General features: G+C 47.3%; 17 non-coding genes across 17 annotated transcripts; all 17 read left to right on the top strand.

Annotated features, from left to right (window-relative positions):
* Positions 1–1,080: 1,080 nt before the first annotated feature.
* On the top strand, positions 1,081–1,152 carry TRNAP-CGG (transfer RNA proline (anticodon CGG)). Its single transcript has one exon. It is a non-coding gene; the product is annotated as a tRNA-Pro (tRNA).
* Positions 1,153–4,375: 3,223 nt separating this feature from the next.
* TRNAE-UUC (transfer RNA glutamic acid (anticodon UUC)) lies at positions 4,376–4,448 on the top strand. Its single transcript has one exon. It is a non-coding gene; the product is annotated as a tRNA-Glu (tRNA).
* An 898-nt stretch (positions 4,449–5,346) lies between these two features.
* Positions 5,347–5,419, top strand: TRNAV-AAC (transfer RNA valine (anticodon AAC)). The gene has a single exon. It is a non-coding gene; the product is annotated as a tRNA-Val (tRNA).
* Positions 5,420–6,747: 1,328 nt separating this feature from the next.
* On the top strand, positions 6,748–6,819 carry TRNAP-CGG (transfer RNA proline (anticodon CGG)). The gene has a single exon. It is a non-coding gene; the product is annotated as a tRNA-Pro (tRNA).
* Positions 6,820–8,174: 1,355 nt separating this feature from the next.
* On the top strand, positions 8,175–8,247 carry TRNAV-AAC (transfer RNA valine (anticodon AAC)). Its single transcript has one exon. It is a non-coding gene; the product is annotated as a tRNA-Val (tRNA).
* Positions 8,248–8,535: 288 nt separating this feature from the next.
* Positions 8,536–8,647, top strand: TRNAS-CGA (transfer RNA serine (anticodon CGA)). Its single transcript has 2 exons — positions 8,536–8,573; positions 8,602–8,647. It is a non-coding gene; the product is annotated as a tRNA-Ser (tRNA).
* Positions 8,648–10,551: 1,904 nt separating this feature from the next.
* TRNAP-AGG (transfer RNA proline (anticodon AGG)) lies at positions 10,552–10,623 on the top strand. Its single transcript has one exon. It is a non-coding gene; the product is annotated as a tRNA-Pro (tRNA).
* A 1,796-nt stretch (positions 10,624–12,419) lies between these two features.
* TRNAP-CGG (transfer RNA proline (anticodon CGG)) lies at positions 12,420–12,491 on the top strand. The gene has a single exon. It is a non-coding gene; the product is annotated as a tRNA-Pro (tRNA).
* Positions 12,492–13,386: 895 nt separating this feature from the next.
* Positions 13,387–13,458, top strand: TRNAP-AGG (transfer RNA proline (anticodon AGG)). Its single transcript has one exon. It is a non-coding gene; the product is annotated as a tRNA-Pro (tRNA).
* Positions 13,459–15,254: 1,796 nt separating this feature from the next.
* On the top strand, positions 15,255–15,326 carry TRNAP-CGG (transfer RNA proline (anticodon CGG)). The gene has a single exon. It is a non-coding gene; the product is annotated as a tRNA-Pro (tRNA).
* Positions 15,327–17,194: 1,868 nt separating this feature from the next.
* On the top strand, positions 17,195–17,266 carry TRNAP-AGG (transfer RNA proline (anticodon AGG)). Its single transcript has one exon. It is a non-coding gene; the product is annotated as a tRNA-Pro (tRNA).
* Positions 17,267–17,651: 385 nt separating this feature from the next.
* TRNAV-AAC (transfer RNA valine (anticodon AAC)) lies at positions 17,652–17,724 on the top strand. Its single transcript has one exon. It is a non-coding gene; the product is annotated as a tRNA-Val (tRNA).
* Positions 17,725–19,061: 1,337 nt separating this feature from the next.
* TRNAP-CGG (transfer RNA proline (anticodon CGG)) lies at positions 19,062–19,133 on the top strand. The gene has a single exon. It is a non-coding gene; the product is annotated as a tRNA-Pro (tRNA).
* A 385-nt stretch (positions 19,134–19,518) lies between these two features.
* TRNAE-UUC (transfer RNA glutamic acid (anticodon UUC)) lies at positions 19,519–19,591 on the top strand. The gene has a single exon. It is a non-coding gene; the product is annotated as a tRNA-Glu (tRNA).
* Positions 19,592–20,489: 898 nt separating this feature from the next.
* Positions 20,490–20,562, top strand: TRNAV-AAC (transfer RNA valine (anticodon AAC)). The gene has a single exon. It is a non-coding gene; the product is annotated as a tRNA-Val (tRNA).
* Positions 20,563–22,356: 1,794 nt separating this feature from the next.
* TRNAV-UAC (transfer RNA valine (anticodon UAC)) lies at positions 22,357–22,429 on the top strand. Its single transcript has one exon. It is a non-coding gene; the product is annotated as a tRNA-Val (tRNA).
* Positions 22,430–25,194: 2,765 nt separating this feature from the next.
* Positions 25,195–25,267, top strand: TRNAV-UAC (transfer RNA valine (anticodon UAC)). Its single transcript has one exon. It is a non-coding gene; the product is annotated as a tRNA-Val (tRNA).
* The last annotated feature ends 241 nt before the right edge of the window (positions 25,268–25,508 follow it).

The raw sequence follows: 25,508 nt of genomic DNA, 5'->3' as shown, positions 1-25,508 counted from the left end.
CAGAAGAGTCAGATCTGTGCACACCCAGGGCTGTCAGGATGGCCGAGTGGTCTAAGGCGCCAGACGCAAGAGAGCTTGATCTTCAGTGCAACTGAGACTTCTGGTCTCCTCATGGAGGCGTGGGTTCAAATCCCACTTCTGACAGGCTTCTTTTACACCCTTAAATCGTCCTGTTTTTTGCAGTGCATTCCCCACACACCACAATCTTTGCACGGACCTGTAACATATGACGAGAAATCCACCCACGATCAGGTTGGGCCCTCAATCACAATTCCATGTATTCCTGGAAGGGACACCTCAGGCACACCTTCCGTTAAATTTGCACTCCATCACACAAACTGCCGTGCTGGTTTCTCATTAAGCAGTTGATCCCATCTTTGTTGTGAGGCTCTCCTGCACCTTTTGGGCGGAGAAGGCACTGTCCCTGCAACAACACAGGCAGACATGTTCAACAGGGCTTCCTGGTTATGTGGGAGGAGCAGATTGTCATTGGTCCCCCCTTGCGAATTTTAATTTACATAAGGACGACAGAGAGGTAGCTGGGAGTAGGCAGTACACACGGACATTGAACTCTATCTTGTGATTTGCAGCCAATTCTAGATTGAGGCAGGAGGAAAGGAGGTGACTTGCCCAAAAATGGCCATACTGGGAATTCAGCCACCCTGGGGCTCCCAGGTGAGTGTTTCAGTCCTGCGAGCCACTCATATAAATCTCGCTTGATCGAGCCTGATCGAGCGCTGAGTGAGCGTGTTTGAATCCAAGAATCAAATGCCTCTGTCTTAGGAGCAAGAATTGGCAGGCCCTCCCTTGCATCTGGGGTGGAAGTCTATGGGGCAAGTGTCCAGGACTTGCAGAGGAGTACAAGTGCCAGAAAGTGCCTGCAGTTCTCATCAGCGCCTTTTTTCTGCTCTCTGGCAGCTAGGCTATCGACTGATCCCTTCCTTGCAAGAGTGAAAAAAACAACACCTTGAGAGAAAACATGACTTTGTGTGGTTCACATAGAGAGAGAGCAGCTAAATAGCCCTGCTTTGTTTCTGAAAGACGCATAAGAAATTGCTTAAAATGCCGAATGGGGAATCAGGCTCGTTGGTCTAGGGGTATGATTCTCGCTTCGGGTGCGAGAGGTCCCGGGTTCAAATCCCGGACGAGCCCATGCTGTGGAATTATTTTTAGGCTGCTTATTATATAGGGCCATTTCTTCTTTTCAATGCTATAAGACGCCGTGTATGGTGAGAAAGTTCCTTTCCCTCTACGCTATTTCCCACTTTTGGCGAATAGAATTTCAGTGCCGGACTTCTTTGAAACTGCTTTTCTGGGGTGGACCATCAGTGTAGGAAAATTAAATGCAAAGTGTTTTTCTAGTGTGGTTTCAGGTATGGTTTTAAAATCGCCTTTTGGAATAAAAGTGGTCCTCGTTCCTTTCTTCCAAAGAAAGAGATCGGGTAAGGAGGGTCCAACTTTGAGCTTCATGGACATTGGCCCTTGGTCTGTGCATTCCAGCCCACTACATGCCAAGAAGATTCCTGCAAGCGTGTCTGTTTCTGTAGTCTAGTGGTTATCACGTTCGCTTACACGTGAAAGGTCCCTGGTTCGAGACCGGGCAGAAACAGCAGCTTTCTGTTTTTCACACAGTTTGCATTTACTCTCTCAACTTATAGGAAAGCTGAGATAATGGAAGCTGTCTATCCCTCACCAGCGTGACGTACTGTGCTCCAGGGGCATCAGTGACAGCTCAAAAAGAGAAGTGACGATAGTTTGCGCTATTCGTTTGCACGTCCTTGTGTACTGAAGGTTGGGCCTACTTCATGAAAGCAAGGCATGAGAGCAGAAATGGTTTTATTGACCTCACCGAGAGCATACACCTAGAACAAACAAAATGTCTGAAGGATAGAGGCATTTTCATTTCTTGTTCGATGACGGCCATGGAAAAGACAGCAACCATATTGCAGAAGAGAGCAGCATGTGCAGTTGCTTGCTTTGGGTGAAGCATTCACTAAGTCGCTGCCAATAACCCCCGGAGCCGGTGCGAAAGGCGACTCTTGTGTGCCTCGGCTCGTTGGTCTAGGGGTATGATTCTTGCTTAGGGTGCGAGAGGTCCCGGGTTCAAATTCCGGACGAGCCCTTTTTCAGAGGTAAACATACGAATCCTACTCAAAACTCACAATGCCTGACTATTTCTCATTACACTCGCCGCATTGTTGCACAAAATATTTTGAACCTCATAAGAAACATGGATCACCATGCTTTTTCTGCCTTCATGCTTAGTCTGTGTGTGTCCCAGGTGATGCTTTCCCAAGCTGTACTTGCTGGCATTTAGGCATCATATATTTGTCTGTCGATGCCTGCATAAGTCAATTTTTTTTGCGTCTAATTGCAAGCATGTTGGCTGATATCTCTGCAGTTTTCACACTTGCTCCTCGCTTTCTGAGTGGCTGCTGATACAGCAGAATAGAAGTAGAGAGAATCCTTGAGAGGAACCTTGCTCTAACAGTAAAACACAGCAAGTGAGTTTCTGTAGTGTAGTGGTCATCACACTCGCCTAACACGCGAAAGGTCCCCGGTTCGAGACCGGGCAGAAACACTGTGCATGAGCTGCTTTTATGTGCACCCTCTAAAACCTTATTATCTCAATGCAAGCTTAAGAAGAGGCGGTCCTTGAACCCAGCGAGCCGTGGGAAACTTCCTTTTCTTTTGCAAGACGAAACAAAGTAATCCGCATCCATCAGTGGTCGCTCTTGTGCCTAGCTTTTTTTTTGTCATGCCATGTTGTATTGTGGGGTCTTTACACTTGTGACATTGCTGTGAACGTTGTAAGTGCAAAGATTGGCAGGTGCAGTCAGAAGAGTCAGATCTGTGCACACCCAGGGCTGTCAGGATGGCCGAGTGGTCTAAGGTGCCAGACGCAAGAGAGCTTGATCTTCAGTGCAACTGAGACTTCTGGTCTCCTCATGGAGGCGTGGGTTCAAATCCCTCTTCTGACAGGCTTCTTTTACACCCTTAAATCGTCCTGTTTTTTGCAGTGCATTCCCCACACACCACAATCTTTGCACGGACCTGTAACATATGACGAGAAATCCACCCACGATCAGGCTGGGCCCTCAATCACAATTCCATGTATTCCTGGAAGGGACACCTCAGGCACACCTTCCGTTAAATTTGCACTCCATCACACAAACTGCCGTGCTGGTTTCTCATTAAGCAGTTGATCCCATCTTTGTTGTGAGGCTCTCCTGCCACCTTTTGGGCGGAGAAGGCACTGTCCCTGCAACAACACAGGCAGACATGTTCAACAGGGCTTCCTGGTTATGTGGGAGGAGCAGATTGTCATTGGTCCCCCCTTGCGAATTTTAATTTACATAAGGAAGACAGAGAGGTAGCTGGGAGTAGGCAGTACACACGGACATTGAACTCTATCTTGTGATTTGCAGCCAATTCTAGATTGAGGCAGGAGGAAAGGAGGTGACTTGCCCAAAAATGGCCATACTGGGAATTCAGCCACCCTGGGGCTCCCAGGTGAGTGTTTCAGTCCTGCGAGCCACTCATATAAATCTCGCTTGATTGAGCCTGATCGAGCGCTGAGTGAGCGTGTTTGAATCCAAGAATCAAATGCCTCTGTCTTAGGAGCAAGAATTGGCAGGCCCTCCCTTGCATCTGGGGTGGAAGTCTATGGGGCAAGTGTCCAGGACTTGCAGAGGAGTACAAGTGCCAGAAAGTGCCTGCAGTTCTCATCAGCGCCTTTTTTCTGCTCTCTGGCAGCTAGGCTATCGACTGATCCCTTCCTTGCAAGAGTGAAAAAAACAACACCTTGAGAGAAAACATGACTTTGTGTGGTTCACATAGAGAGAGAGCAGCCAAATAGCCCTGCTTTGTTTCTGAAAGACGCATAAGAAATTGCTTAAAATGCCGACTGGGGAATCAGGCTCGTTGGTCTAGGGTTATGATTCTCGCTTCGGGTGCGAGAGGTCCCGGGTTCAAATCCCGGACGAACCCATGCTGTGGAATTATTTTTAGGCTGCTTATTATATAGGGCCATTTCTTCTTTTCAATGCTATAAGACGCCGTGTATGGTGAGAAAGTTCCTTTCCCTCTACGCTATTTTCCACTTTTGGCGTATAGAATTTCAGTGCCGGACTTCTTTGCAACTGCTTTTCTGGGGTGGACCATCAGTGTAGGAAAATTAAATGCAAAGTGTTTTTCTAGTGTGGTTTCAGGTATGGTTTTAAAATCGCCTTTTGGAATAAAAGTGGTCCTCGTTCCTTTCTTCCAAAGAAAGAGATCGGGTAAGGAGGGTCCAACTTTGAGCTTCATGGACATTGGCCCTTGGTCTGTGCATTCCAGCCCACTACATGCCAAGAAGATTCCTACAAGCGTGTCTGTTTCTGTAGTGTAGTGGTTATCACGTTCGCTTTTCACGCGAAAGGTCCCTGGTTCGAGACCGGGCAGAAACAGCAGCGTTCTGTTTTTCACACAGTTTGCATTTACTCTCTCAACTTATAGGAAAGCTGAGATAATGGAAGCTGTCTATCCCTCACCAGCATGACGTACTGTGCTCCAGGGGCATCAGTGACAGCTCAAAAAGAGAAGTGACGATAGTTTGCGCTATTCGTTTGCACGTCCTTGTGTACTGAAGGTTGGGCCTACTTCATGAAAGCAAGGCATGAGAGCAGAAATGGTTTTATTGACCTCACCGAGAACATACACCTAGAACAAACAAAATGTCTGAAGGATAGAGGCATTTTCATTTCTTGTTCGATGACGGCCATGGAAAAGACAGCAACCATATTGCAGAAGAGAGCAGCATGTGCAGTTGCTTGCTTTGGGTGAAGCATTCACTAACTCACTGCCAATAACCCCCGAAGCCGGTGCGAAAGGCGACTCTTGTGTGCCTAGGCTCGTTGGTCTAGGGGTATGATTCTCGCTTAGGGTGCGAGAGGTCCCGGGTTCAAATCCCAGACCAGCCCTTTTTCAGAGGTAAACATACGAATCCTACTCAAAGCTCACAATGCCTGACTATTTCTCATTACACTCGCCGCATTGTTGCACAAAATATTTTGAACCTCATAAGAAACATGGATCACCATGCTTTTTCTGCCTTCATGCTTAGTCTGTGTGTGTCCCAGGTGATGCTTTCCCAAGCTGTACTTGCTGGCATTTAGGCATCAGATATTTGTCTGTCGATGCCTGCATAAGTCAATTTTAATACGTCTAATTGCAAGCATGTTGGCTGATATCTCTGCAGTTTTCACACTTGCTCCTCGCTTTCTGAGTGGCTGCTGATACAGCAGAATAGAAGTAGAGAGAATCCTTGAGAGGAACCTTGCTCTAACATTAAAACACAGCAAGTGAGTTTCTGTAGTGTAGTGGTCATCACGTTCGCCTAACACGCGAAAGGTCCCTGGTTCGAGACCGGGCAGAAACACTGTGCATGAGCCTGCTTTTATGTGCACCCTCTAAAACCTTATTATCTCAATGCAAGCTTAAGAAGAGGCGGTCCTTGAACCCAGCGAGCCGTGGGAAACTTCCTTTTCTTTTGCAAGACGAAACAAAGTAATCCGCATCCATCAGTGGTCGCTCTTGGGCCTAGCTTTTTTTTTGTCATGCCATGTTGTATTGTGGGGTCTTTACACTTGTGACATTGCTGTGAACGTTGTAAGTGCAAACATTGGCAGGTGCAGTCAGAAGAGTCAGATCTCTGCACACCCAGGGCTGTCAGGATGGCTGAGTGGTCTAAGGTGCCAGACTCAAGAGAACTTGATCTTCAGTGCAACTGAGACTTCTGGTCTCCTCATGGAGGCATGGGTTCAAATCCCACTTCTGACAGGTTTCTTTTACACCCTTAAATCGTCCTGTTTTTTGCAGTGCATTCCCCACACACCACAATCTTTGCACGGACCTGTAACATATGACGAGAAATCCACCCACGATCAGGCTGGGCCCTCAATCACAATTCCATGTATTCCTGGAAGGGACACCTCAGGCACACCTTCCATTAAATTTGCACTCCATCACACAAACTGCCGTGCTGGTTTCTCATTAAGCAGTTGATCCCATCTTTGTTGTGAGGCTCTCCTGCCACCTTTTGGGCGGAGAAGGCACTGTCCCTGCAACAACACAGGCAGACATGTTCAACAGGGCTTCCTGGTTATGTGGGAGGAGCAGATTGTCATTGGTCCCCCCTTGCGAATTTTAATTTACATAAGGAAGACAGAGAGGTAGCTGGGAGTAGGCAGTACACACGGACATTGAACTCTATCTTGTGATTTGCAGCCAATTCTAGATTGAGGCAGGAGGAAAGGAGGTGACTTGCCCAACAATGACCTTCCTGGGAATTCAGCCACCCTGGGGCTCCCAGGTGAGTGTATCAGTCCTGCGAGCCACTCATATAAATCTCGCCTGATCGAGCGCTGAGTGAGCGTGTTTGAATCCAAGAATCAAATGCCTCTGTCTTAGGAGCAAGAATTGGCAGGCCCTCCCTTGCATCTGGGGTGGAAGTCTATGGGGCAAGTGTCCAGGACTTGCAGAGGAGTACAAGTGCCAGAAAGTGCCTGCAGTTCTCATCAGCGCCTTTTTTCTGCTCTCTGGCAGCTAGGATATCGACTGATCCCTTCCTTGCAAGAGTGAAAAAAACAACACCTTGAGAGAAAACATGACTTTGTGTGGTTCACATAGAGAGAGAGCAGCCAAATAGCCCTGCTTTGTTTCTGAAAGACGCATCAGAAATTGCTTAAAATGCCGACTGGGGAATCAGGCTCGTTGGTCTAGGGGTATGATTCTCGCTTCGGGTGCGAGAGGTCCCGGGTTCAAATCCCGGACGAGCCCATGCTGTGGAATTATTTTTAGGCTGCTTAATATATAGGGCCATTTCTTCTTTTCAATGCTATAAGACGCCGTGTATGGTGAGAAAGTTCCTTTCCCTCTACGCTATTTCCCACTTTTGGCGTATAGAATTTCAGTGCCGGACTTCTTTGCAACTGCTTTTCTGGGGTGGACCATCAGTGTAGGAAAATTAAATGCAAAGTGTTTTTCTAGTGTGGTTTCAGGTATGGTTTTAAAATCGCCTTTTGGTCTAAAAGTGGTCCTCGTTCCTTTCTTCCAAAGAAAGAGATCGGGTAAGGAGGGTCCAACTTTGAGCTTCATGGACATTGGCCCTTGGTCTGTGCATTCCAGCCCACTACATGCCAAGAAGATTCCTGCAAGCGTGTCTGTTTCTGTAGTGTAGTGGTTATCACGTTTGCTTTACATGCGAAAGGTCCCTGGTTCGAGACTGGGCAGAAACAGCAGCTTTCTGTTTTTCACACAGTTTGCATTTACTCTCTCAACTTATAGGAAAGCTGAGATAATGGAAGCTGTCTATCCCTCACCAGCGTGACGTACTGTGCTCCAGGGGCATCAGTGACAGCTCAAAAAGAGAAGTGACGATAGTTTGCGCTATTCGTTGCACGTCCTTGTGTACTGAAGGTTGGGCCTACTTCATGAAAGCAAGGCATGAGAGCAGAAATGGTTTTATTGACCTCACCGAGAGCATACACCTAGAACAAACAAAATGTCTGAAGGATAGAGGCATTTTCATTTCTTGTTCGATGACGTCCATGGAAAAGACAGCAACCATATTGCAGAAGAGAGCAGCATGTGCAGTTGCTTGCTTTGGGTGAAGCATTCACTAACTCGCTGCCAATAACCCCCGGAGCCGGTGCGACAGGAGACTCTTGTGTGCCTCGGCTCGTTGGTCTAGGGGTATGATTCTCGCTTAGGGTGCGAGAGGTCCCGGGTTCAAATTCCGGACGAGCCCTTTTTCAGAGGTAAACATACGAATCCTACTCAAAACTCACAATGCCTGACTATTTCTCATTACACTCGCCGCATTGTTGCACAAAATATTTTGAACCTCATAAGAAACATGGATCACCATGCTTTTTCTGCCTTCATGCTTAGTCTGTGTGTGTCCCAGGTGATGCTTTCCCAAGCTGTACTTGCTGGCATTTAGGCATCAGATATTTGTCTGTCGATGCCTGCATAAGTCAATTTTAATACGTCTAATTGCAAGCATGTTGGCTGATATCTCTGCAGTTTTCACACTTGCTCCTCGCTTTCTGAGTGGCTGCTGATACAGCAGAATAGAAGTAGAGAGAATCCTTGAGAGGAACCTTGCTCTAACAGTAAAACTCAGCAAGTGAGTTTCTGTAGTGTAGTGGTCATCACGTTCGCCTAACATGCGAAAGGTCCCCGGTTCGAGACCGGGCAGAAACACTATGCATGAGCTGCTTTTATGTGCACCCTCTAAAACCTTATTATCTCAATGCAAGCTTAAGAAGAGGCGGTCCTTGAACCCAGCGAGCCGTGGGAAACTTCCTTTACTTTTGCAAGACGAAACAAAGTAATCCGCATCCATCAGTGGTCGCTCTTGTGCCTAGCTTTTTTTTTGTCATGCCATGTTGTATTGTGGAGTCTTTACACTTGTGACATTGCTGTGAACGTTGTAAGTGCAAAGATTGGCAGGTGCAGTCAGAAGAGTCAGATCTGTGCACACCCAGGGCTGTCAGGATGGCCGAGTGGTCTAAGGCGCCAGACGCGAGAGATCTTGATCTTCAGTGCAACTGAGACTTCTGGTCTCCTCATGGAGGTGTGGGTTCAAATCCCACTTCTGACAGGCTTCTTTTACACCCTTAAATCGTCCTGTTTTTTGCAGTGCATTCCCCACACACCACAATCTTTGCACGGACCTGTAACATATGACGAGAAATCCACCCACGATCAGGCTGGGCCCTCAATCACAATTCCATGTATTCCTGGAAGGGACACCTCAGGCACACCTTCCGTTAAATTTGCACTCCATCACACAAACTGCCGTGCTGGTTTCTCATCAAGCAGTTGATCCCATCTTTGTTGTGAGGCTCTCCTGCCACCTTTTGGGCGGAGAAGGCACTGTCCCTGCAACAACACAGGCAGACATGTTCAACAGGGCTTCCTGGTTATGTGGGAGGAGCAGATTGTCATTGGTCCCCCCTTGCGAATTTTAATTTACATAAGGACGACAGAGAGGTAGCTGGGAGTAGGCAGTACACACGGACATTGAACTCTATCTTGTGATTTGCAGCCAATTCTAGATTGAGGCAGGAGGAAAGGAGGTGACTTGCCCAAAAATGGCCATACTGGAAATTCAGCCACCCTGGGGCTCCCAGGTGAGTGTTTCAGTCCTGCGAGCCACTCATATAAATCTCGCTTGATCGAGCCTGATCGAGCGCTGAGTGAGCGTGTTTGAATCCAAGAATCAAATGCCTCTGTCTTAGGAGCAAGAATTGGCAGGCCCTCCCTTGCATCTGGGGTGGAAGTCTATGGGGCATGTGTCCAGGACTTGCAGAGGAGTACAAGTGCCAGAAAGTGCCTGCAGTTCTCATCAGCGCATTTTTTCTGCTCTCTGGCAGCTAGGCTATCGACTGATCCCTTCCTTGCAAGAGTGAAAAAAACAACACCTTGAGAGAAAACATGACTTTGTGTGGTTCACATAGAGAGAGAGCAGCCAAATAGCCCTGCTTTGTTTCTGAAAGACGCATAAGAAATTGCTTAAAATGCCGAATGGGGAATCAGGCTCGTTGGTCTAGGGGTATGATTCTCGCTTCAGGTGCGAGAGGTCCCGGGTTCAAATCCCGGACGAGCCCATGCTGTGGAATTATTTTTAGGCTGCTTATTATATAGGGCCATTTCTTCTTTTCAATGCTATAAGACGCCGTGTATGGTGAGAAAGTTCCTTTCCCTCTACGCTATTTCCCACTTTTGGCGAATAGAATTTCAGTGCCGGACTTCTTTGAAACTGCTTTTCTGGGGTGGACCATCAGTGTAGGAAAATTAAATGCAAAGTGTTTTTCTAGTGTGGTTTCAGGTATGGTTTTAAAATCGCCTTTTGGAATAAAAGTGGTCCTCGTTCCTTTCTTCCAAAGAAAGAGATCGGGTAAGGAGGGTCCAACTTTGAGCTTCATGGACATTGGCCCTTGGTCTGTGCATTCCAGCCCACTACATGCCAAGAAGATGCAAGCGTGTCTGTTTCTGTAGTCTAGTGGTTATCACGTTCGCTTTACACGCGAAAGGTCCCTGGTTCGAGACCGGGCAGAAACAGCAGCTTTCTGTTTTTCACACAGTTTGCATTTACTCTCTCAACTTATAGGAAAGCTGAGATAATGGAAGCTGTCTATCCCTCACCAGCGTGACGTACTGTGCTCCAGGGGCATCAGTGACAGCTCAAAAAGAGAAGTGACGATAGTTTGCGCTATTCGTTTGCACGTCCTTGTGTACTGAAGGTTGGGCCTACTTCATGAAAGCAAGGCATGAGAGCAGAAATGGTTTTATTGACCTCACCGAGAGCATACACCTAGAACAAACAAAATGTCTGAAGGATAGAGGCATTTTCATTTCTTGTTCGATGACGGCCATGGAAAAGACAGCAACCATATTGCAGAAGAGAGCAGCATGTGCAGTTGCTTGCTTTGGGTGAAGCATTCACTAACTCGCTGCCAATAACCCCCGGAGCCGGTGCGAAAGGCGATTCTTGTGTGCCTCGGCTCGTTGGTCTAGGGGTATGATTCTCGCTTAGGGTGCGAGAGGTCCCGGGTTCAAATCCCGGACGAGCCCTTTTTCAGTGGTAAACATACGAATCCTACTCAAAACTCACAATGCCTGACTATTTCTCATTACACTCGCCGCATTGTTGCACAAAATATTTTGAACCTCATAAGAAACATGGATCACCATGCTTTTTCTGCCTTCATGCTTAGTCTGTGTGTGTCCCAGGTGATGCTTTCCCAAGCTGTACTTGCTGGCATTTAGGCATCAGATATTTGTCTGTCGATGCCTGCATAAGTCAATTTTTTTTGCGTCTAATTGCAAGCATGTTGGCTGATATCTCTGCAGTTTTCACACTTGCTCCTCGCTTTCTGAGTGGCTGCTGATACAGCAGAATAGAAGTAGAGAGAATCCTTGAGAGGAACCTTGCTCTAACAGTAAAACACAGCAAGTGAGTTTCTGTAGCGTAGTGGTCATCACGCTCGCCTAACACGCGAAAGGTCCCCGGTTTGAGACCGGGCAGAAACACTGTGCATGAGCTGCTTTTATGTGCACCCTCTAAAACCTTATTATCTCAATGCAAGCTTAAGAAGAGGCGGTCCTTGAACCCAGCGAGCCGTGGGAAACTTCCTTTTCTTTTGCAAGACGAAACAAAGTAATCCGCATCCATCAGTGGTCGCTCTTGTGCCTAGCTTTTTTTTTGTCATGCCATGTTGTATTGTGGGGTCTTTACACTTGTGACATTGCTGTGAACGTTGTAAGTGCAAACATTGGCAGGTGCAGTCAGAAGAGTCAGATCTGTGCACACCCAGGGCTGTCAGGATGGCTGAGTGGTTTAAGGCGCAACACTCAAGAGAGCTTGATCTTCAGTGCAACTGAGACTTCTGGTCTCCTCATGGAGGCGTGGGTTCAAATCCCTCTTCTGACAGGTTTCTTTTACACCCTTAAATCGTCCTGTTTTTTGCAGTGCATTCCCCACACACCACAATCATTGCACGGACCTGTAACATATGACGAGAAATCCACCAACGATCAGGCTGGGCCCTCAATCACAATTCCATGTATTCCTGGAAGGGACACCTCAGGCACACCTTCCGTTAAATTTGCACTCCATCACACAAACTGCCGTGCTGGTTTCTCAGTAAGCAGTTGATCCCATCTTTGTTGTGAGGCTCTCCTGCCACCTTTTGGGCGGAGAAGGCACTGTCCCTGCAACAACACAGGCAGACATGTTCAACAGGGCTTCCTGGTTATGTGGGAGGAGCAGATTGTCATTGGTCCCCCCTTGCGAATTTTAATTTACATAAGGAAGACAGAGAGGTAGCTGGGAGTAGGCAGTACACACGGACATTGAACTCTATCTTGTGATTTGCAGCCAATTCTAGATTGAGGCAGGAGGAAAGGAGGTGACTTGCCCAAAAATGGCCATACTGGGAATTCAGCCACCCTGGGGCTCCCAGGTGAGTGTTTCAGTCCTGCGAGCCACTCATATAAATCTCGCTTGATCGAGCCTGATCGAGTGCTGAGTGAGCGTGTTTGAATCCAAGAATCAAATGCCTCTGTCTTAGGAGCAAGAATTGGCAGGCCCTCCCTTGCATCTGGGGTGGAAGTCTATGGGGCAAGTGTCCAGGACTTGCAGAGGAGTACAAGTGCCAGAAAGTGCCTGCAGTTCTCATCAGCGCCTTTTTTCTGCTCTCTGGCAGCTAGGCTATCGACTGATCCCTTCCTTGCAAGAGTGAAAAAAACAACACCTTGAGAGAAAACATGACTTTGTGTGGTTCACATAGAGAGAGAGCAGCCAAATAGCCCTGCTTTGTTTCTGAAAGACGCATAAGAAATTGCTTAAAATGCCGAATGGGGAATCAGGCTCGTTGGTCTAGGGGTATGATTCTCGCTTCGGGTGCGAGAGGTCCCGGGTTCAAATCCCGGACGAGCCCATGCTGTGGAATTATTTTTAGGCTGCTTATTATATAGGGCCATTTCTTCTTTTCAATGCTATAAGACGCCGTGTATGGTGAGAAAGTTCCTTTCCCTCTACGCTATTTCCCACTTTTGGCGAATAGAATTTCAGTGCCGGACTTCTTTGAAACTGCTTTTCTGGGGTGGACCATCAGTGTAGGAAAATTAAATGCAAAGTGTTTTTCTAGTGTGGTTTCAGGTATGGTTTTAAAATCGCCTTTTGGAATAAAAGTGGTCCTCGTTCCTTTCTTCCAAAGAAAGAGATCGGGTAAGGAGGGTCCAACTTTGAGCTTCATGGACATTGGCCCTTGGTCTGTGCATTCCAGCCCACTACATGCCAAGAAGATGCAAGCGTGTCTGTTTCTGTAGTCTAGTGGTTATCACGTTCGCTTTACACGCGAAAGGTCCCTGGTTCGAGACTGGGCAGAAACAGCAGCTTTCTGTTTTTCACACAGTTTGCATTTACTCTCTCAACTTATAGGAAAGCTGAGATAATGGAAGCTGTCTATCCCTCACCAGCGTGACGTACTGTGCTCCAGGGGCATCAGTGACAGCTCAAAAAGAGAAGTGACGATAGTTTGCGCTATTCGTTTGCACGTCCTTGTGTACTGAAGGTTGGGCCTACTTCATGAAAGCAAGGCATGAGAGCAGAAATGGTTTTATTGACCTCACCGAGAGCATACACCTAGAACAAACAAAATGTCTGAAGGATAGAGGCATTTTCATTTCTTGTTCGATGACGGCCATGGAAAAGACAGCAACCATATTGCAGAAGAGAGCAGCATGTGCAGTTGCTTGCTTTGAGTGAAGCATTCACTAACTCGCTGCCAATAACCCCCGGAGCCGGTGCGAAAGGCGATTCTTGTGTGCCTCGGCTCGTTGGTCTAGGGGTATGATTCTCGCTTAGGGTGCGAGAGGTCCCGGGTTCAAATCCCGGACGAGCCCTTTTTCAGTGGTAAACATACGAATCCTACTCAAAACTCACAATGCCTGACTATTTCTCATTACACTCGCCGCATTGTTGCACAAAATATTTTGAACCTCATAAGAAACATGGATCACCATGCTTTTCCTGCCTTCATGCTTAGTCTGTGTGTGTCCCAGGTGATGCTTTCCCAAGCTGTACTTGCTGGCATTTAGGCATCCGATATTTGTCTGTCGATGCCTGCATAAGTCAATTTTTTTTGCGTCTAATTGCAAGCATGTTGGCTGATATCTCTGCAGTTTTCACACTTGCTCCTCGCTTTCTGAGTGGCTGCTGATACAGCAGAATAGAAGTAGAGAGAATCCTTGAGAGGAACCTTGCTCTAACAGTAAAACACAGCAAGTGAGTTTCTGTAGTGTAGTGGTCATCACGCTCGCCTAACACGCGAAAGGTCCCCGGTTTGAGACCGGGCAGAAACACTGTGCATGAGCTGCTTTTATGTGCACCCTCTAAAACCTTATTATCTCAATGCAAGCTTAAGAAGAGGCGGTCCTTGAACCCAGCGAGCCGTGGGAAACTTCCTTTTCTTTTGCAAGACGAAACAAAGTAATCCGCATCCATCAGTGGTCGCTCTTGTGCCTAGCTTTTTTTTTGTCATGCCATGTTGTATTGTGGGGTCTTTACACTTGTGACATTGCTGTGAACGTTGTAAGTGCAAACATTGGCAGGTGCAGTCAGAAGAGTCAGATCTGTGCACACCCAGGGCTGTCAGGATGGCTGAGTGGTTTAAGGCGCAACACTCAAGAGAGCTTGATCTTCAGTGCAATTGAGACTTCTGGTCTCCTCATGGAGGCGTGGGTTCAAATCCCTCTTCTGACAGGTTTCTTTTACACCCTTAAATCGTCCTGTTTTTTGCAGTGCATTCCCCACACACCACAATCATTGCACGGACCTGTAACATATGACGAGAAATCCACCAACGATCAGGCTGGGCCCTCAATCACAATTCCATGTATTCCTGGAAGGGACACCTCAGGCACACCTTCCGTTAAATTTGCACTCCATCACACAAACTGCCGTGCTGGTTTCTCAGTAAGCAGTTGATCCCATCTTTGTTGTGAGGCTCTCCTGCCACCTTTTGGGCGGAGAAGGCACTGTCCCTGCAACAACACAGGCAGACATGTTCAACAGGGCTTCCTGGTTATGTGGGAGGAGCAGATTGTCATTGGTCCCCCCTTGCGAATTTTAATTTACATAAGGAAGACAGAGAGGTAGCTGGGAGTAGGCAGTACACACGGACATTGAACTCTATCTTGTGATTTGCAGCCAATTCTAGATTGAGGCAGGAGGAAAGGAGGTGACTTGCCCAAAAATGGCCATACTGGGAATTCAGCCACCCTGGGGCTCCCAGGTGAGTGTTTCAGTCCTGCGAGCCACTCATATAAATCTCGCCTGATCGAGCCTGATCGAGTGCTGAGTGAGCGTGTTTGAATCCAAAAATCAAATGCCTCTGTCTTAGGAGCAAGAATTGGCAGGCCCTCCCTTGCATCTGGGGTGGAAGTCTATGGGGCAAGTGTCCAGGACTTGCAGAGGAGTACAAGTGCCAGAAAGTGCCTGCAGTTCTCATCAGTGCCTTTTTTCTGCTCTCTGGCAGCTAGGCTATCGACTGATCCCTTCCTTGCAAGAGTGAAAAAAACAACACCTTGAGAGAAAACATGACTTTGTGTGGTTCACATAGAGAGAGAGCAGCCAAATAGCCCTGCTTTGTTTCTGAAAGACGCATCAGAAATTGCTTAAAATGCCGACTGGGGAATCAGGCTCGTTGGTCTAGGGGTATGATTCTCGCTTCGGGTGCGAGAGGTCCCGGGTTCAAATCCTGGACGAGCCCATGCTGTGGAATTATTTTTAGGCTGCTTATTATATAGGGCCATTTCTTCTTTTCAATGCTATAAGACGCCGTGTATGGTGAGAAAGTTCCTTTCCCTCTACGCTATTTCCCACTTTTGGCGTATAGAATTTCAGTGCCGGACTTCTTTGCAACTGCTTTTCTGGGGTGGACCATCAGTGTATGAAAATTAAATGCAAAGTGTTTTTCTAGTGTGGTTTCAGGTATGGTTTTAAAATCGCCTTTTGGAATAAAATTGGTCCTCGTTCCTTTCTTCCAAAGAAAGAGATCGGGTAAGGAGGGTCCAACTTTGAGCTTCATGGACATTGGCCCTTGGTCTGTGCATTCCAGCCCACTACATGCCAAGAAGATTCCTGCAAGCGTGTCTGTTTCTGTAGTGTAGTGGTTATCACGTTTGCTTTACATGCGAAAGGTCCCTTGTTCGAGACCGGGCAGAAACAGCAGCTTTCTGTTTTTCACACAGTTTGCATTTACTCTCTCAACTTATAGGAAAGCTGAGATAATGGAAGCTGTCTATCCCTCACCAGCGTGACGTACTGTGCTCCAGGGGCATCAGTGACAGCTCAAAAAGAGAAGTGACGATAGTTTGCGCTATTCGTTGCATGTCCTTGTGTACTGAAGGTTGGGCCTACTTCATGAAAGCAAGGCATGAGAGCAGAAATGGTTTTATTGACCTCACCGAGAGCATACACCTAGAACAAACAAAATGTCTGAAGGATAGAGGCATTTTCATTTCTTGTTCGATGACGGCCATGGAAAAGACAGCAACCATATTGCAGAAGAGAGCAGCATGTGCAGTTGCTTGCTTTGGGTGAAGCATTCACTAACTCGCTGCCAATAACCCCCGGAGCCGGTGTGAAAGGAGACTCTTGTGTGCCTCGGCTCGTTGGTCTAGGGGTATGATTCTCGCTTCGGGTGCGAGAGGTCCCGGGTTCAAATCCCAGAAAAGCCCATGCTGTGGAATTATTTTTAGGCTGCTTATTATATAGGGCCATTTCTTCTTTTCAATGCTATAAGACGCCGTGTATGGTGAGAAAGTTCCTTTCCCTCTACGCTATTTCCCACTTTTGGCGTATAGAATTTCAGTGCCGGACTTCTTTGCAACTGCTTTTCTGGGGTGGACCATCAGTGTAGGAAAATTAAATGCAAAGTGTTTTTCTAGTGTGGTTTCAGGTATGGTTTTAAAATCGCCTTTTGGAATAAAATTGGTCCTCGTTCCTTTCTTCCAAAGAAAGAGATCGGGTAAGGAGGGTCCAACTTTGAGCTTCATGGACATTGGCCCTTGGTCTGTGCATTCCAGCCCACTACATGCCAAGAAGATTCCTGCAAGCGTGTCTGTTTCTGTAGTGTAGTGGTTATCACGTTTGCTTTACATGCGAAAGGTCCCTTGTTCGAGACCGGGCAGAAACAGCAGCTTTCTGTTTTTCACACAGTTTGCATTTACTCTCTCAACTTATAGGAAAGCTGAGATAATGGAAGCTGTCTATCCCTCACCAGCGTGACGTACTGTGCTCCAGGGGCATCAGTGACAGCTCAAAAAGAGAAGTGACGATAGTTTGCGCTATTCGTTGCACGTCCTTGTGTACTGAAGGTTGGGCCTACTTCATGAAAGCAAGGCATGAGAGCAGAAATGGTTTTATTGACCTCACCGAGAGCATACACCTAGAACAAACAAAATGTCTGAAGGATAGAGGCATTTTCATTTCTTGTTCGATGACGGCCATGGAAAAGACAGCAACCATATTGCAGAAGAGAGCAGCATGTGCAGTTGCTTGCTTTGGGTGAAGCATTCACTAACTCGCTGCCAATAACCCCCGGAGCCGGTGTGAAAGGAGACTCTTGTGTGCCTCGGCTCGTTGGTCTAGGGGTATGATTCTCGCTTAGGGTGCGAGAGGTCCCGGGTTCAAATCCCGGACGAGCCCTTTTTCAGAGGTAAACATACGAATCCTACTCAAAACTCACAATGCCTGACTATTTCTCATTACACTGGCCACATTGTTGCACAAAATATTTTGAACCTCATAAGAAACATGGATCACCATGCTTTTTCTGCCTTCATGCTTAGTCTGTGTGTGTCCCAGGTGATGCTTTCCCAAGCTGTACTTGCTGGCATTTAGGCATCAGATATTTGTCTGTCGATGCCTGCATAAGTCGATTTTAATACGTCTAATTGCAAGCATGTTGGCTGATATCTCTGCAGTTTTCACACTTGCTCCTCGCTTTCTGAGTGGCTGCTGATACAGCAGAATAGAAGTAGAGAGAATCCTTGAGAGGAACCTTGCTCTAACAGTAAAACACAGCAAGTGAGTTTCTGTAGTGTAGTGGTCATCACGTTCGCCTAACACGCGAAAGGTCCCCGGTTCGAGACCGGGCAGAAACACTGTGCATGAGCTGCTTTTATGTGCACCCTCTAAAACCTTATTATCTCAATGCAAGCTTAAGAAGAGGCGGTCCTTGAACCCAGCGAGCCGTGGGAAACTTCCTTTACTTTTGCAAGACAAAACAAAGTAATCCGCATCCATCAGTGGTCGCTCTTGTGCCTAGCTTTTTTTTTGTCATGCCATGTTGTATTGTGGAGTCTTTACACTTGTGACATTGCTGTGAACGTTGTAAGTGCAAAGATTGGCAGGTGCAGTCAGAAGAGTCAGATCTGTGCACACCCAGGGCTGTCAGGATGGCCGAGTGGTCTAAGGCGCCAGACGCAAGAGAGCTTGATCTTCAGTGCAACTGAGACTTCTGGTCTCCTCATGGAGGCGTGGGTTCAAATCCCACTTCTGACAGGCTTCTTTTACACCCTTAAATCGTCCTGTTTTTTGCAGTGCATTCCCCACACACCACAATCTTTGCACGGACCTGTAACATATGACGAGAAATCCACCCACGATCAGGCTGGGCCCTCAATCACAATTCCATGTATTCCTGGAAGGGACACCTCAGGCACACCTTCCGTTAAATTTGCACTCCATCACACAAACTGCCGTGCTGGTTTCTCATCAAGCAGTTGATCCCATCTTTGTTGTGAGGCTCTCCTGCCACCTTTTGGGCGGAGAAGGCACTGTCCCTGCAACAACACAGGCAGACATGTTCAACAGGGCTTCCTGGTTATGTGGGAGGAGCAGATTGTCATTGGTCCCCCCTTGCGAATTTTAATTTACATAAGGAAGACAGAGAGGTAGCTGGGAGTAGGCAGTACACACGGACATTGAACTCTATCTTGTGATTTGCAGCCAATTCTAGATTGAGGCAGGAGGAAAGGAGGTGACTTGCCCAAAAATGGCCATACTGGGAATTCAGCCACCCTGGGGCTCCCAGGTGAGTGTTTCAGTCCTGCGAGCCACTCATATAAATCTCGCTTGATCGAGCCTGATCGAGCGCTGAGTGAGCGTGTTTGAATCCAAGAATCAAATGCCTCTGTCTTAGGAGCAAGAATTGGCAGGCCCTCCCTTGCATCTGGGGTGGAAGTCTATGGGGCAAGTGTCCAGGACTTGCAGAGGAGTACAAGTGCCAGAAAGTGCCTGGAGTTCTCATCAGCGCCTTTTTTCTGCTCTCTGGCAGCTAGGCTATCGACTGATCTCTTCCTTGCAAGAGTGAAAAAAACAACACCTTGAGAGAAAACATGACTTTGTGTGGTTCACATAGAGAGAGAGCAGCCAAATAGCCCTGCTTTGTTTCTGAAAGACGCATAAGAAATTGCTTAAAATGCCGACTGGGGAATCAGGCTCGTTGGTCTAGGGGTATGATTCTCGCTTCGGGTGCGAGAGGTCCCGGGTTCAAATCCCGGACGAGCCCATGCTGTGGAATTATTTTTAGGCTGCTTATTATATAGGGCCATTTCTTCTTTTCAATGCTATAAGACGCCGTGTATGGTGAGAAAGTTCCTTTCCCTCTACGCTATTTCCCACTTTTGGCGTATAGAATTTCAGTGCCGGACTTCTTTGAAACTGCTTTTCTGGGGTGGACCATCAGTAAAGGAAAATTAAATGCAAAGTGTTTTTCTAGTGTGGTTTCAGGTATGGTTTTAAAATCGCCTTTTGGAATAAAAGTGGTCCTCGTTCCTTTCTTCCAAAGAAAGAGATCGGGTAAGGAGGGTCCAACTTTGAGCTTCATGGACATTGGCCCTTGGTCTGTGCATTCCAGCCCACTACATGCCAAGAAGATTCCTGCAAGCGTGTCTGTTTCTGTAGTGTAGTGGTTATCACGTTCGCTTTTCACGCGAAAGGTCCCTGGTTCGAGACCGGGCAGAAACAGCAGCTTTCTGTTTTTCACACAGTTTGCATTTACTCTCTCAACTTATAGGAAAGCTGAGATAATGGAAGCTGTCTATCCCTCACCAGCGTGACGTACTGTGCTCCAGGGGCATCAGTGACAGCTCAAAAAGAGAAGTGACGATAGTTTGCGCTATTCGTTTGCACGTCCTTGTGTACTGAAGGTTGGGCCTACTTCATGAAAGCAAGGCATGAGAGCAGAAATGGTTTTATTGACCTCACCGAGAGCATACACCTAGAACAAACAAAATGTCTGAAGGATAGAGGCATTTTCATTTCTTGTTCGATGACGGCCATGGAAAAGACAGCAACCATATTGCAGAAGAGAGCAGCATGTGCAGTTGCTTGCTTTGGGTGAAGCATTCACTAACTCACTACCAATAACCCCCGGAGCCGGTGCGAAAGGAGATTCTTGTGTGCCTCGGCTCGTTGGTCTAGGGGTATGATTCTCGCTTAGGGTGCGAGAGGTCCCGGGTTCAAATCCCGGACCAGCCCTTTTTCAGAGGTAAACATACGAATCCTACTCAAAACTCACAATGCCTGACTATTTCTCATTACACTCGCCGCATTGTTGCACAAAATATTTTGAACCTCATAAGAAACATGGATCACCATGCTTTTTCTGCCTTCATGCTTAGTCTGTGTGTGTCCCAGGTGATGCTTTCCCAAGCTGTACTTGCTGGCATTTAGGCATCAGATATTTGTCTGTCGATGCCTGCATAAGTCAATTTTAATACGTCTAATTGCAAGCATGTTGGCTGATATCTCTGCAGTTTTCACACTTGCTCCTCGCTTTCTGAGTGGCTGCTGATACAGCAGAATAGAAGTAGAGAGAATCCTTGAGAGGAACCTTGCTCTAACAGTAAAACACAGCAAGTGAGTTTCTGTAGTGTAGTGGTCATCACGTTCGCCTAACACGCGAAAGGTCCCCGGTTCGAGACCGGGCAGAAACACTGTGCATGAGCTGCTTTTATGTGCACCCTCTAAAACCTTATTATCTCAATGCAAGCTTAAGAAGAGGCGGTCCTTGAACCCAGCGAGCCGTGGGAAACTTCCTTTACTTTTGCAAGACGAAACAAAGTAATCCGCATCCATCAGTGGTCGCTCTTGTGCCTAGCTTTTTTTTTGTCATGCCATGTTGTATTGTGGAGTCTTTACACTTGTGACATTGCTGTGAACGTTGTAAGTGCAAAGATTGGCAGGTGCAGTCAGAAGAGTCAGATCTGTGCACACCCAGGGCTGTCAGGATGGCCGAGTGGTCTAAGGCGCCAGACGCAAGAGAGCTTGATCTTCAGTGCAACTGAGACTTCTGGTCTCCTCATGGAGGCGTGGGTTCAAATCCCACTTCTGACAGGCTTCTTTTACACCCTTAAATCGTCCTGTTTTTTGCAGTGCATTCCCCACACACCACAATCTTTGCACGGACCTGTAACATATGACGAGAAATCCACCCACGATCAGGCTGGGCCCTCAATCACAATTCCATGTATTCCTGGAAGGGACACCTCAGGCACACCTTCCGTTAAATTTGCACTCCATCACACAAACTGCCGTGCTGGTTTCTCATTAAGCAGTTGATCCCATCTTTGTTGTGAGGCTCTCCTGCCACCTTTTGGGCGGAGAAGGCACTGTCCCTGCAACAACACAGGCAGACATGTTCAACAGGGCTTCCTGGTTATGTGGGAGGAGCAGATTGTCATTGGTCCCCCCTTGCGAATTTTAATTTACATAAGGAAGACAGAGAGGTAGCTGGGAGTAGGCAGTACACACGGACATTGAACTCTATCTTGTGATTTGCAGCCAATTCTAGATTGAGGCAGGAGGAAAGGAGGTGACTTGCCCAAAAATGGCCATACTGGGAATTCAGCCACCCTGGGGCTCCCAGGTGAGTGTTTCAGTCCTGCGAGCCACTCATATAAATCTCGCTTGATCGAGCCTGATCGAGCGCTGAGTGAGCGTGTTTGAATCCAAGAATCAAATGCCTCTGTCTTAGGAGCAAGAATTGGCAGGCCCTCCCTTGCATCTGGGGTGGAAGTCTATGGGGCAAGTGTCCAGGACTTGCAGAGGAGTACAAGTGCCAGAAAGTGCCTGCAGTTCTCATCAGCGCCTTTTTTCTGCTCTCTGGCAGCTAGGCTATCGACTGATCTCTTCCTTGCAAGAGTGAAAAAAACAACACCTTGAGAGAAAACATGACTTTGTGTGGTTCACATAGAGAGAGAGCAGCCAAATAGCCCTGCTTTGTTTCTGAAAGACGCATAAGAAATTGCTTAAAATGCCGACTGGGGAATCAGGCTCGTTGGTCTAGGGGTATGATTCTCGCTTCGGGTGCGAGAGGTCCCGGGTTCAAATCCCGTACGAGCCCATGCTGTGGAATTATTTTTAGGCTGCTTATTATATAGGGCCATTTCTTCTTTTCAATGCTATAAGATGCCGTGTATGGTGAGAAAGTTCCTTTCCCTCTACGCTATTTCCCACTTTTGGCGTATAGAATTTCAGTGCCGGACTTCTTTGAAACTGCTTTTCTGGGGTGGACCCTCAGTGTAGGAAAATTAAATGCAAAGTGTTTTTCTAGTGTGGTTTCAGGTATGGTTTTAAAATCGCCTTTTGGAATAAAAGTGGTCCTCGTTCCTTTCTTCCAAAGAAAGAGATCGGGTAAGGAGGGTCCAACTTTGAGCTTCATGGACATTGGCCCTTGGTCTGTGCATTCCAGCCCACTACATGCCAAGAAGATTCCTGCAAGCGTGTCTGTTTCTGTAGTGTAGTGGTTATCACGTTCGCTTTACACGCGAAAGGTCCCTGGTTCGAGACCGGGCAGAAACAGCAGCTTTCTGTTTTTCACACAGCTTGCATTTACTCTCTCAACTTATAGGAAAGCTGAGATAATGGAAGCTGTCTATCCCTCACCAGCGTGACGTACTGTGCTCCAGGGGCATCAGTGACAGCTCAAAAAGAGAAGTGACGATAGTTTGCGCTATTCGTTGCACGTCCTTGTGTACTGAAGGTTGGGCCTACTTCATGAAAGCAAGGCATGAGAGCAGAAATGGTTTTATTGACCTCACCGAGAGCATACACCTAGAACAAACAAAATGTCTGAAGGATAGAGGCATTTTCATTTCTTGTTCGATGACGGCCATGGAAAAGACAGCAACCATATTGCAGAAGAGAGCAGCATGTGCAGTTGCTTGCTTTGGGTGAAGCATTCACTAACTCACTGCCAATAACCCCCGGAGCCGGTGCGAAAGGGGACTCTTGTGTGCCTCGGCTCGTTGGTCTAGGGGTATGATTCTCGCTTAGGGTGCGAGAGGTCCCGGGTTCAAATCCCGGACCAGCCTTTTTTCAGAGGTAAACATACGAATCCTACTCAAAACTCACAATGCCTGACTATTTCTCATTACACTCGCCGCATTGTTGCACAAAATATTTTGAACCTCATAAGAAACATGGATCACCATGCTTTTTCTGCCTTCATGCTTAGTCTGTGTGTGTCCCAGGTGATGCTTTCCCAAGCTGTACTTGCTGGCATTTAGGCATCCGATATTTGTCTGTCGATGCCTGCATAAGTCAATTTTTTTTGCGTCTAATTGCAAGCATGTTGGCTGATATCTCTGCAGTTTTCACACTTGCTCCTCGCTTTCTGAGTGGCTGCTGATACAGCAGAATAGAAGTAGAGAGAATCCTTGAGAGGAACCTTGCTCTAACAGTAAAACACAGCAAGTGAGTTTCTGTAGTGTAGTGGTCGTCACGTTCGCCTAACACCAGAAAGGTCCCCGGTTCGAGACCGGGCAGAAACACTGTGCATGAGCTGCTTTTATGTGCACCCTCTAAAACCTAATTATCTCAATGCAAGCTTAAGAAGAGGCAGTCCTTGAACCCAGCGAGCCGTGGGAAACTTCTTTTACTTTTGCAAGACGAAACAAAGTAATCCGCATCCATCAGTGGTCGCTCTTGTGCCTAGCTTTTTTTTTGTCATGCCATGTTGTATTGTGGGGTCTTTACACTTGTGACATTGCTGTGAACGTTGTAAGTGCAAACATTGGCAGGTGCAGTCAGAAGAGTCAGATCTGTGCACACCCAGGGCTGTCAGGATGGCTGAGTGGTCTAAGGCGCCAGACTCAAGAGAGCTTGATCTTCAGTGCAACTGAGACTTCTGGTCTCCTCATGGAGGCGTGGGTTCAAATCCCACTTCTGACAGGTTTCTTTTACACCCTTAAATCCTCCTGTTTTTTGCAGTGCATTCCCCACACACCACAATCATTGCACGGACCTGTAACATATGACGAGAAATCCACCAACGATCAGGCTGGGCCCTCAATCACAATTCCATGTATTCCTGGAAGGGACACCTCAGGCACACCTTCCGTTAAATTTGCACTCCATCACACAAACTGCCGTGCTGGTTTCTCATTAAGCAGTTGATCCCATCTTTGTTGTGAGGCTCTTCTGCCACCTTTTGGGCAGAGAAGGCACTGTCCCTGCAACAACACAGGCAGACATGTTCAACAGGGCTTCCTGGTTATGTGGGAGGAGCAGATTGTCATTGGTCCCCCCTTGCGAATTTTAATTTACATAAGGAAGACAGAGAGGTAGCTGGGAGTAGGCAGTACACACGGACATTGAACTCTATCTTGTGATTTGCAGCCAATTCTAGATTGAGGCAGGAGGAAAGGAGGTGACTTGCCCAACAATGACCTTCCTGGGAATTCAGCCACCCTGGGGCTCCCAGGTGAGTGTTTCAGTCCTGCGAGCCACTCATATAAATCTCGCCTGATCGAGCCTGATCGAGCGCTGAGTGAGCGTGTTTGAATCCAAGAATCAAATGCCTCTGTCTTAGGAGCAAGAATTGGCAGGCCCTCCCTTGCATCTGGGGTGGAAGTCTATGGGGCAAGTGTCCAGGACTTGCAAAGGAGTACAAGTGCCAGAAAGTGCCTGCAGTTCTCATCAGCGCCTTTTTTCTGCTCTCTGGCAGCTAGGATATCGACTGATCCCTTCCTTGCAAGAGTGAAAAAAACAACACCTTGAGAGAAAACATGACTTTGTGTGGTTCACATAGAGAGAGAGCAGCCAAATAGCCCTGCTTTGTTTCTGAAAGACGCATAAGAAATTGCTTAAAATGCCGACTGGGGAATCAGGCTCGTTGGTCTAGGGGTATGATTCTCGCTTCGGGTGCGAGAGGTCCCGGGTTCAAATCCCGTACGAGCCCATGCTGTGGAATTATTTTTAGGCTGCTTATTATATAGGGCCATTTCTTCTTTTCAATGCTATAAGATGCCGTGTATGGTGAGAAAGTTCCTTTCCCTCTACGCTATTTCCCACTTTTGGCGTATAGAATTTCAGTGCCGGACTTCTTTGAAACTGCTTTTCTGGGGTGGACCCTCAGTGTAGGAAAATTAAATGCAAAGTGTTTTTCTAGTGTGGTTTCAGGTATGGTTTTAAAATCGCCTTTTGGAATAAAAGTGGTCCTCGTTCCTTTCTTCCAAGGAAAGAGATCGGGTAAGGAGGGTCCAACTTTGAGCTTCATGGACATTGGCCCTTGGTCTGTGCATTCCAGCCCACTACATGCCAAGAAGATTCCTGCAAGCGTGTCTGTTTCTGTAGTGTAGTGGTTATCACGTTCGCTTTACACGCGAAAGGTCCCTGGTTCGAGACCGGGCAGAAACAGCAGCTTTCTGTTTTTCACACAGCTTGCATTTACTCTCTCAACTTATAGGAAAGCTGAGATAATGGAAGCTGTCTATCCCTCACCAGCGTGACGTACTGTGCTCCAGGGGCATCAGTGACAGCTCAAAAAGAGAAGTGACGATAGTTTGCGCTATTCGTTGCACGTCCTTGTGTACTGAAGGTTGGGCCTACTTCATGAAAGCAAGGCATGAGAGCAGAAATGGTTTTATTGACCTCACCG

The sequence above is a fragment of the Triturus cristatus genome, chromosome 10 (assembly GCF_964204655.1).
Source record: "Triturus cristatus chromosome 10, aTriCri1.1, whole genome shotgun sequence".
In the NCBI taxonomy this organism is placed as follows: Eukaryota; Metazoa; Chordata; class Amphibia; order Caudata; family Salamandridae; genus Triturus; species Triturus cristatus.
Note: the sequence above shows the minus strand (reverse complement) of the source record. Positions and strands in the feature narration are given on the sequence as shown.